Source organism: Pinus tabuliformis, chromosome 6 (assembly GCF_031772625.1).
Source record: "Pinus tabuliformis cultivar Carrire ecotype Pingquan chromosome 6, CPIR1, whole genome shotgun sequence".
NCBI lineage: Eukaryota > Viridiplantae > Streptophyta > Pinopsida > Pinales > Pinaceae > Pinus > Pinus tabuliformis.
Window position 1 is genome coordinate 231,726,596 of NC_142292.1, and position 12,418 is coordinate 231,739,013.

General features: G+C 43.7%; 1 protein-coding gene across 1 annotated transcript in view; it reads right to left on the minus strand.

Annotated features, from left to right (window-relative positions):
* Positions 1-12,418, minus strand: part of LOC149258266 (uncharacterized) — a 204,958-nt gene that overhangs the window by 122,277 nt on the left and 70,263 nt on the right. The window lies entirely within an intron of this gene.

Below are 12,418 nucleotides of genomic sequence, written 5' to 3' on the forward strand. Positions count from 1 at the left end.
ATAGTGCTTTCTGCAAAAGTAGATTAGTTAGTTAATTAGGATTTACTTGGTTTGCTTTGCATTTCAGTTTTTCTCCTTTCTGCAGTTAGAGTAGTATCTGTAGAATAGTCTCTCTCCTTTCATCACATATAGAGCTTCTTATGGAATCCAGAGAAGTTGGCTTGAGCTCCTAGTGATCTTGCGCCGGCTGACCAAGTGACAACTTACAGTAAGATACTTGTGCATACAGCACGGTCGCTTCCAAGTTTGTTACGAACGACCGGGTTGATAGGAGTAAAGTAGGCAGCCCAGGAGTTGCAGCATTATTGCTGCAATACTGCTGCTCACCAGCGCCCCATAGTGAAGCAGCTACCCAGCTACAACATGGATTTATACTTTGACTTGTCAAATAATGAAGTTTTAGGGTTAGGTTTTCAAAACAACCCTTAGGAACATTCATTGTTTCTTTCCCAATGAATAATGCATGCAATAGATCAAGACTATCAAAGTGATTCAAGATTTCGCATAATTTAAAGCACAAGCAACATCATGACGCAATATTCCATACATTAAACATATAATGAAAATTTCGCATAAAAGAGAAACTTACATGGCAAAAAAAGTATATCCATCCATCACATTTGCAAGGGAGAAGCTCCAAAATCGAAAGCATTAACCCAAACATCAAAATGCATTAAAGAATCTCCAATTCGTCCTTCAATAGCTATAGCGAAATTCCAAAAGAAACAATGATCCAAATCCAAGGGATGATGAGAAGAGAAAAATCCTCTCATCTATTTTTATCATCTTCTAAGGGTTCAATTTGCCTAATTAGGCCTAATGATGCCCCAACTAATAAAATAATGTGTAAAATAACATTACTTGGTGACAAGCCCACCAAGACAGCTCCATGATACAAAAATAAGTCTCTCAAGAAGGCTAAAATGATAGATACAATAGGTCAAAGGGCCATTGAAAGGCTTAGTGGAGTCCAATATGTGCCAAAATGAGTAATAGCTCCAACTATAGTGATAAAGAGGGTGGCCCCTTGATCTCCAAGCAAATGACCTATGGTGCTCCCAAGTGGCTGTGGGGGAACAAAACATCATCATGGGTCTCCAAGTGGATCGAAAAAGCATGTATCCCATCTGTAATGGTTGGAGGAACGATGCAAGCCATCCCTTTGTCTCCCATGGTGAGACACAACCTCCTCTGGGCCCTAGATCAGCTGCCAAGTGTGTGGTGCAAGAGTGTAGCTGACTGGTGAATGTGGTCCAAGTGCATTATCATCATCAAATAAGTGGAACACGAGCAAGCAATGGATGGTACTAATGGATCCCATGATGTGGCAATCTGCTCTCTGTTATAGTGGAGGCCCATGGCTCTCAACGCTCACCCTACAAATGCCAATATGACCCTCTGGAGGGCTTGGACCCTGTATAGGGAGACCAAACCCCAGATGAAGACCCACTTGCAATCCTATATAAGATCCAATGCATCTCCTCACCTTCCAGTACAACAAATCATTAGTGCAATTGAGTAAATGAGCTTACAAACCATGGAACCAAGTGGACACTTCATAGTGGCATGCCCTTCCATAATGGGCTTTAGAGTGTACAGGTGTCTCCAATTTTAAAAAGGAGGTTAACCAAAGACCCTATTAGGTGATTTCAACTTTTAAGGGAGTGACAAGTCCATGGTAGATCCGTCATATGGCAGGTGTCATGTGATATAATGATGGAACGGAGTGGGGCATCGGGGGAAGGCTCCAGGTCACATGCCATAGTACAAGGGTAGCTATGATAACGGAAGCCCACACTTAGGTATATAGATGTAGGAGAGAGAAATCATGGTACATGAGTTACCCTGGCCTTTGTTTTTCCACCCTTCTTCATATGCTTTTTGCCTTTTATTGATTTTCTTTTATAACTGCTCAGGGCTCCAGGGGATGAGAGCATGATGTGCATGATATAGCAGTGAATACCTCCTTAAGGTTGGGCAGCTCATCGCCCACCAAAGGTTGGGTGATGTAGAGGGCTTATATAGGGGCCCTAGGAACTAAGGTGATGGCCATGATGATACGGGTAGAGCTCATGATGCCTTTTGCCCACATGCTAAATTTGTATGTCCCAACCATCTTTTGCATTTTGTGGTACATTTCCTGTTGAGAGTGGCCAAATTATGCTTTTTACTTTCTTTTTAGCTACATCAACCTCCGGGGCATTGTTCCAAGCCCGACCCAAAGTGTGGACAAGGGGAGGGGGAGGCTAACTCCTTGTGGACCCAATGGACAAATGTGGACCTGGATGGGAAATATGTGAAAAGGGGTTGTGATGAGCGGAGGGGAGTAACGTATGTGGTGTCGGGAAGCGGGACCATGCAACCAAAATCGGGGTTTCCCATGTAGTGCCACCCCTATAGCTAGTAGTCAATAAAGGAGATCCCATTGGACTAGAATACAAGGTTAACCACCAAATTGAACAGAGGAGACAAGAGTACAAACCAAACCCATTATTTCCGTCGGATCCCCCTAATCTGTGCCCAAAAGTTTCCATGATAAGTAAACAAAAGTACCCAACTACATAATGAAAGCCATACCTTCGATCATAACAAATGAGCGAGGAGCATAATGGTTGGATCAGGTGGCAAAGATGATGGCACATCAAGCTATCTAGTGGCTACAAGGGGCTACTAGTTGTCAGCTAAGGAACATCTGAGAGAAAATTTTCTCCTATGGGTGTCACCCAAGTGGTGTGTAACAACACCTTAAAAAGATCTATAACCATCTACTTTGTAAAACCATCATTGTATCATCACACTCATCTTTTTGATCCCTTTATTCATAAGGGACTTCAGCTTTCATCCTTTTATTCATAAGGGATACCACCAAGCATTGTAATGATCTCAGGAGTTGGGAGTGTCTCATAAGCATCCCCCACTACCCAATGCGTATTCTTGTGGTTGTGTTGATCTTTTCATGATTTGATTTTTGTTGCGATAAAATTAACCATAGATTAGCTTAACCACACAACATTAGATTAGATTAATTTCATTTCATTAGATTAATTTAATTTGTTCAATTTCCTAGATTAGATTTCATTCTTGTTATTAGTTTAGATTTCATTTTTGCAAAGAGTAATGAACCCCACCAGGCTCTACTATGCTCTCCTCCATTGCAGAAAAAACATGATCCTTGCATGGGACCTAGAAAGAGCTTGTTGGTTGACTTAGGTTAATTAGGGAAAACCGACTCTATTCTCCTTATTGTGAGATTGGGGAAAAACGATAAATGTTTGATTTGTGAAATCAAGCTAGGGGCTTGTTTCCCCTAGTGTTGGATCTCCTTGCAAGGGGTTGACTCGTGATCTCTCGGGAGTACTCATTGAAGCGAAGTTTCCTCCTGTAGGATCCCCTTGCAATTTTCCTTAACCCAACGAGGATAACGGTAGAAGAGGAAACACACCTTAGTTAGATTTATGTTATTACAAACACACTTCTCACATTGCGCACTCAAATGGATCACCACATATCCGTCATCTTACATTCATCAATTAATCTAAATCCAAGTGAAATCTAACTTTAACTAAAAGGTACCAAGAGACATCCCACAACATTTCTTTTATAGCATTTTAGTATTTGATTATCTTTCATTGCCACTTTCATTTCTAAGTACAAGCATTTTACTTTCAAGCATAACATCTCACTTTAAGCATCTACTTTCACAAGCTCTCTTTATTTTGGCATTGGTCTCTATTTACTTCATCATTTGCTCAAGTGTCTTTTATTCCATTTGATTATCATTGCTATATCTCTTGTTTATGGATGATTATTGACATTTCACGTACTTGTGAAGTTATTTACATGCTTTAGAATAATATGATGTAATTTACACGTTGATCGTTGAATGTGTTTTGGGTAATTCAATTAACTCCTAGATTAATATTTCTCATTTGCTAAAGCTTGTTAAGCCTTAGTTGTCTCATAGGGTGATAATAAATGCCTCTCACAAGTCCTCTATTTATATCATCATGTGGGGCCTCAACGGACTGCCCTAAAAGGGCACCTCCATGCTAGCCGACTTTAACTAGTAGGCCTCTTCACTCACACTAAACTTCAAAAATTCATAACTCCATTTTAGCTCGAATTTCGATGATTTTTGTTGCCCTTTGCTCTTCTCAAGGTCCTCTATCATCTCCATCAATCACATGTCAAAATTCTCCTCATCGTTTTGGCCCCAACACCTTTGGGTACAAAACCCCAAGCTTGGGGTCCAAGCCCACACATCACTTTTGTGGCGCTCCAACCTCCAATCCCCAAACCCTAGGGCTTGGTGTACCTCCCAAGCTGTGATATTCCCACTTAGCAATATTGCTAAGGGAAATATCAATCTTGCCCAATTTTGTCTTATTTCATGTTGGCACTTAAGGAAATGTGGGTTCAGAGGTCCCACATGAATTTTGGGATTAAGTGGGGGCCCAAACATTAAGAAGGAAGCGAAATATTGTGGCTTTAGTGGAGTGTGGGGGCCACCCCATGGATAATTACGGTCTACATGTAGAAGACATTCTCATTAGAGCGAAGTTGGTGGGGAAGGTCGAGCTGGGCTCACATGGGCATCTTGGAGGCTCTTTGATAAATAGAGCAAGAGGCACTCATTTTGGTCATTCATTTATCTACCATTTCAGAATTTGTCTCTTGACATAGCACGCTGGAGCAGTGAGCCAAGTCTGCAAGCGTTGTTTAGCACACGAGTATCTCCGAGCAGAGATCTCAACCCTTGCTTCGGTGGACTTCGAGTGCCAGCCCAAGAAGGGAGTCCTACCTATACTAGTTTGTACTAGCAGCAGGGAGTGCGAGTTTATGGAGAGAATGGGCAGCAACAATACAGGGATTGCACAGCTCTTGGAGGAGGCACGTTGGAGGTTGTGGAGTGAAGGGAATTAGGGGCTAAATCTCGAGGTGGAGTCTGGGGAAGTGTGATGGGGGCTTTTCCAACATTTTGGCAGAACAAAAACGCAGCATTTGCTACAGGTTACATCTTCTGCTTGTGGAGGAGGGCAGAGCATTTGGGCGCTAATTTTGGAGGGTCAAAACTAGGAGAAACCATTCTGGGTTTTTCTGGGTTTATTGAGAAGGGACCAAGATTAACTTGGAAAAATTTTATGGGCAGATTTGTGAGGTAAAACAAGGGTCCCAACTCAGCTAGCAGCTAGAGGAGCTAGGGGAAAATTGAGCCGAAATTCCAAGGTCAAGATTTGGCCAATTCCTTCGTGGGTTTTTGTGGGTTATTGGTGGGCCCGGGGTTAATTTCCTAGAATTTTCTGAGCACCAGAGGAGGTCCTAGTAGCAGTTCTTTGCAGCCAGCAACATATTTTCTAGGTAGTTTCAGCGTAGAGTCACAAGAGAGCAGCAGCAGATTTGAAAGGGATTTCTTATTGTTCATTTGGGCTTAGCTAGCCTGCCTTGCGCAATCCCAGTGCACTCTTTCCAACACCTCATTGTACCCTCTTCTTATTATAATAAAATGGCTCAGCAACACAGATTTTGGTGAAATTTCATGGTTTGACTCGTGTTTGATTTTCGTGGTTTTATGTCTATGTTTACTTTGTATATTTACTGTAATATTCCTTAGGAATATTACAGTGGTATCAGAGCATAATCTTGGCTCAGACTGTGGAAAACCCTTCGTTTTATGACAGGACCAGAATAAAAAGCTAAGAAATCATGGGATCCAAAGAAAGATTAGAATCAAACAACATGGCAGTAACTTTGAATGAGGTGACTAGGATGCAACAAATGATCACTGATATGGGGGAGAAGTTGCTTCATTATGTGATTGTGAATCAGGACCATTCTCAATCATACAACAAATCCATTATGCCCAAAATGATGGGTAATGCATCAAGATGGCAAGACATGATTGCAATTGGTGTGGAGTTATTGGAAGCGAATTGGAGGGCATACCAATCATTGGGTCGTGAGTCATGACATTCAAGCATCCCTCTCTTTTTGGGAGTTCTGTGAACTAAGAGGCATGCACAAACCAATGGGGATTCAATGGAATTTTGTTGGGCTGATGAGGAGGATTAAGGAAGAAGACGAAGGAGTACTTCAAAGGGCCATGGTTGGCAAGGAGACAGTTGAGCATACACTCATTGATGAGATGCCATCCGTTGTTGAGGTATCCATTGATGAGGTATCCTAGATTGTGACCGAGTTCTCAGGTGATAGTAGCACACCACAGGTTGATGAGGTGCTGGGAGACATCTCCACTGATGATGAGGAGTCAATAGGTACAGAGGCATCCAGATCTACGACAAAGTTGTCGGACAACAATCACCTACAACTGATTGGTGAGCATGTCTTGCATGTTGGGTTGTCTATGGAGGAGCAGTCAGAGGTTCATGTTGAGTCCACGATGGAGAAGGATGTGCAGCCATCCTTTGGGCTAACCATTGATGAGGGGCAACATAGAGACCACACATTGGGATTTCAACACAGTTCGCTTCAAAGGCACACTGATGGGATCTACAGTGTTATTAGCCCACCCTTATGCATTGGGTTGAGAGAGGTAGAGTTTTCTAGACATACCAGAGAGGATGACCAAGTTAGCAACATTGTTAGGTCACCTTTGCCCATTGGAGAGAGGGAGACGGAGCTACCTAGTCAGATCTCATGTGTTAACCCAGATAGTGGGATGAGACGATCGGAGTTGCACAAGGTGCAACATCCGCATGTCGGGGTTGTTCTATGTGCGGGAGTTTGTGCATTCAATCTCTCTCTTGGCGTTGGATGGCGAGAGATTTTGAGTTGGTATCCGGTGGACTGGACTGGACTCATGAAGATGTTCATAGTTTGGAGTAAAGCTCAATGGGAGCTCTTAGACACTGAGGGCACTGGAGGCCCAGGTTGGCATTGGGATCCAGGTGGAGCTCCCTATCCGATATCAGACATGTGGGATGGCTATGGCATTGATGAGGTAGTCGACCTAGTGACAGAGCACATACATTCCCTAAGGGAATTTCAATTGGCATTAACGAACAGGCGGTTTATGAGTAGGCTCCATGGATTGTATTGGCATGTTGGTTGCACATGGGGTCGCAATATGATTAGCATTCTCTGGCAAGAGCTGGTAGGAGGAGGTGGCATGGGTAGGCCACCGGATCGGGCATTATATGGAGATGATGTTCTCCCTTTGGGGTATTGGGAACAGGAGTCACCAAGGATCGAAACAGTGGAGATATCCCCACTAGCAGGTGTGGAGTTAGGTCGCTCAGGCCTACCAGGGCAGATGAGGAGGTGTAGATCACTTCGTGGCAAGTGTACTTGAAGCGTGTTGGTTGCATGGGCACATATGGGATTCCCTATGGTACATGAGGGCATGGCATTGAGCATTGGTATCTATGGGTGCATGGAGTTGTGCTACAGAGTTCAGCACTATGCAGAGGAGTATAGGGGTACGTTTTTGTGCACAGCCAAGCAAGACGATGCACAACAGATTGTCAGAGTGTTGTTGCCAAAGAGATATTCTGACGAGAGCATCAAGCACACCATTGGGTTTGGCACACTCAAATTTGGAGAGCGAGTTGATCATAGGGCCGACCGTGAGCTTCATTTATCACTCTCCAACATTGCACACTGACAAAGGGGACTTGGATATCATCTCTTGATACTCTCATCACAAGCAACAGGACCCATGAGGTTCATCTAAGACAGTTGGATAGGAAAGAGTGCATTGGGAGAGAGGCTTTCTGGCTATGGCATATGGCCAGGATGCGAGTTGGCGAATGCAGGCTTGGGGGTAGTTCAATCTCTTACAGACGTAGCATTTGCACCACCCTTGAGCCCACACTCAAGGTGATATATGATCCCCTTTTGGTGAGACATTATGAGGTGTCTCTGGAGCATCTAAAGCAGTTGGTGGACCTTGCTTAAGGCAGATGTTTAGATTCTCGGCAGCATTGGGGAGCACTTTTAGGAGGCAGGACGACGGATCCCACTGTGTGGTATGGTCGGTGCAGGGTTGTGTCACACGCACCAGATTGGTCTGTGATGTAGGAAGTTCATATATTGATTGCATGCAAGGACCTGAGACGTGGTGCAGGTTGGTTTCATCAGTTGTCAAAACTATGTTGCAATCGTTCTAGCTATGGGATTCAAGGGTTTGGTTGGTCGATTGGACACTCTACTTCGGGGTGAGTGGGATCAGGAACTGGGATGACCCAGCTCACCCTTGGTTTGACATGTGGGGGAGAGTTGAGGCCTTGATCGCATGGCAAGGTTGGTTTTCCTTGTTGTCGCTACGAATCAAGGTGAGTGTTGGATGGGTAGGAGGTGACATCATGGAGGTGCTTGGTCTAGATGCGTTGGGACTCCATAGATGTTTTTCCATCAAGTCCCAAGAGAGGTGGATACAACTTGAGCATGAGGGGCAGACTGTCATGATCAGAGTTGCGCAACGACAGCATAGTGGCACCCTTTTGAGACTAGCGTGGGATTCGGGCATCATAGGACTTGGCAATACAACTACCCTTGGGGATGAGCTAATTTCTATAGGGGAAGATCATTCAAATCTTCCATTAGGCTTTGATGACTCACTGATGGCATGGGGGACTTCATTAGCATGGTAGGTGGGCCAACAGGATGATATCAGGAGAAGCTCATGTGCGCAAGACATTATCTCTGCAGGGATTGGGTGGTATCTTCAAGAGTATACTCCTAGAGTGCATGTGATGGCCTATGTGGTACAACAGCTCCATGAGGAGGTGGGCATAGTGCCACATTATCATGATCCCCTACTCATTGATGGTATACAGGAGACTTCTGATACTTGTACAGGGTAGGATAGTGAGTGGGGCGAGGGGAGCTCCTGGTGGGTCAGGATGGCTTGGGATCCTGGTATTGAGGGCGTCTTTCATGTCAGGACAGCGCATAGGTTAGGGATGAATCAGTGGTGCATCTGGGACCCTCGCACATATTTGCAATGACAATGGGGAGCAACAACTAGGGAGAGCATTGTTTGGCAGTTGCTTGAGGACAAGCAATGATTTGGTGGGGAGGATTGTGATATTCCCACTTAGCAATATTGCTAAGGGAAATAACAATCTTGCCCAATTAGGAAATGTGGGTTCAGAGGTCCCACATGAATTTTGGGATTAAGTGGGGACCCAAACATTAGGAAGGAAGGGAAATGTTGCGGCTCTAGTGGAGTGTGGGGGCCACCCCATGGAGAATTACGGCCCACATGTAGAAGACGCTCTCATTGGAGCGAAGTTGGTGGGGAAAATCGAGTTGGGTACACATTGGCATCTTGGATGCTCTTTGATAAATAGAGCAAGCGGCACTCATTTTGGTCATTCATTCATTTATCATTTCAGAATTTGTCTCTTGACATAGCATGCTAGATCAGTGGCCTAGTCTGCAAGTGTTGTTTAGCACATGAGTGTCTCCGAGCGGAGATCTCAACCCTTGCTTCAGTAGAATTCGAGTGTTAGCCCAAGGAGGGAGTCCTACCTATACCAGTGCGTACCAACAGCAGGGAGTGCGAGTTTGTGGAGAGAATTGGCAGCAACAATACAGGGACTACGCAGCTCTTAGAGGAGGCACGCTTGGAGGTTGTGGAGTGAAGGGAGTTAGGGGCTGAAACTTGAGGTGGAGTCCGAGGAAGTGTTGTGGGGACTTGTCCAGCGTTTTGGCGAAACAGCAAATGCAACATTTGCTACAAGTTACATCTTGTGCTTGTGGAGGAGGGTCAAGCATTTGGGGGTTAATCTTCGAGCGTCAAAACTAAGACAAACCCTTTCCGGGTTTTTCTGGGTTTATTGAGGAGAGGCCAAGATTAATTTGGCATAATTTTTTGGGCAGATTTGTGAGGTCAAACATCGGTCCCAACTCAACCAGCAGCTAGAGGAGCTAGGGGAAAATTGAGCCGAAATTCCAAGGTCAACATTTGGCCAATTCCTTCATGGGTTTTTGTGGGTTATTGGTGGAGAGCCCGAGGTTAATTTCCCGGAATTTTCTGAGCACCCGAGGAGGCCCTAGCAGCAGTTCTTTGCAGCCAACAACATATTTTCTAGGTAGTTTCAGCGCAGAGCCAGAAAGAGCAGCATCAGATTTGAGAGGGATTTCTTATTGTTCATTTGGGCTTAGCTAGCTTTCTTGAGCAAGCCCAAGTGCACTCTTTCCAACACCTCATTGTACCCTCTTCTTATTATAATAAAATGGCTCAGCAGTGCAAATTTCGGTGAAATTTCATGGTCTGACTCATGTATTTGATTTTTGTGGTTTTATGTCTATGTTTGCTTTGTATATTTACTGTAAATATTCCTTAGGAATATTACACAAGCTACCAAATCTCAACACATAAGTCCTCCTAAAATCCATTCAAAATCCCTAAATCCTATATAGGACAAAAGGACCAAGGACTTAGACCAAAAAGAAAAGCCATGCCAGACCATCATAAGGCCTATGACACCATGGTGATAATACAAAGTGAAAAAATGTATGTTTGTACCCCTACTGTTGGAATTTCTAATTCTAACACGTTAGAAATTCTTCTTGTACTATCTGGTTTATTTCTTCCTACTTGTTTAATTTCTTAACAAGTTATTTACCATGTAAATACTGAAAATAAACACAAGTACAGTATCAACATCTACAGATCATCAATTGAAAGAAAACAAGCACACAAGTGACACCGTTATTTTTGGACCAATGTCCCCGGAAAAACCCAATGTGGGAAAACCGGTGCAACTATTCAGAGGGTTTTATTATTATACAATTTTCAAAATACAACCAGGGTGCCAGAAATGGCTCACCCAACAAAGAATGCCCTCGGCAGTAGTACCTCTCCTCGGAGACAGATATTCCAGCTATTCACCGGATGAACGATCCCACAGCAACAATTGCAGCTTCCACTACTCTGCGTTACTTTGATAGGGACTGTGTCACCCTATCAAGCTCACCAACACCCAGTTTGCCCCACGAAAATCCTCCCAACGCTGCCTCTTGGCCTTGCGTCAGCTCTGCTATCCCCTGCACTGCTACTGAAGCTTTTGCATCATCCCTTAGACCCTCTGCGTCACCCACGCTAGCCTCTTCTGTCTCTGCGCAACTCCCAGCTGGCTCTGCGCAGCTCCCAGTTGCCTCTATGTAGCACCCAGCTGCCTCTGCGTCAACCTCTCCAGGCTCTGCATTGTCTCTCTGGTACTAACTCTACCTCTCTGCAATGTATTCACTACCCCTCGCTGCTAATCACTGATTCAATTTCTCTTAGCAAACCCCGCTCTAGAAAATCGAATGACTGATCACTCTGGTGTGTTCTCCAACCGACCCTCAAGCCTCCTCTTATACTTTTCTCGTTGGTCCATCAACGGCCAAGATTAAATCTCTGATCAACGGCTAAGATTAGATTTGGCTTGATCCATGACTTTTGGAACCTTCTAACCAGTTTTATATTAATACTCATTAACATTTTATTTTTCCTAAGTTTAGACTTAGGAACTCCATTAAAAATATTGATTATTTTAATATCTCCCAAACCGGTTAGAATCTGCCCAAACCATTTCTGGGTCTTGGAGATCTCATGTGCTTTAGCCTCTCCACCAATTTTTTTGGCTAGAGCACATCTGATGCTACCTCAAATAAACACCTACTGACGTGAGGGGTAACAGGCACAATATTGAGATCGTTCCAATACTTTGGGTCTGTTACAACAACTATGTGGACCATCTTACATTCCCATGTTATTTTCTTATGGGACAAGTTGTTATCTACTTGGAAAGAGAGCCCTAACAACGTTTTCTATTTTGGGCATGTATTTGGCATCTCTAGGTGGCTAATTAATTCATCTAGGACAATGCTCCCATCATGGCACATTTAGTTTTGTATTCATAACTACTTTTGGGCACATCTTCCCAGGGTGCATTCTATTTGGATATACTATATCATTTATCAACGTGAGGTTATAACTACCTTCACAAACTTCTCAAGGGAGCATCTCTTCTAGATAATATTTTATATTATTTTGGTGGTTGAAGTGCCTTCTTGAAGACTGCACCCCTTCTTTAACTTTGCATGTGTTAATATTTTAATGCAGGGGGTTGTTGGAGGCTACCCTTGAAGAGTGCTCCAAAGGTGAAGAGGACAAATGGCACCTTGCATGGGTTTGCATGCACATGTTGCTTGAGGATGAGGACAAGTAGCATCCCCACTATCTTATCCATTTCATTTAGTTATTTGATTTCTCTAGGGTTTTCCCTTGTCTAGAGTTGGAGAAATTTGTTGTTTATTCGTCCCTAGGAAAAATCTAGGAGCTAACTCATGTTTATTATTATTTTATTTGAGAAGGGTTTGGGTTCTCAATCTATATAAGATTAGCCCCTTCATTATTAGATCTCTCTCTCATTCTCTCTAGACCGACTCTTGAGTTGTCCACCTT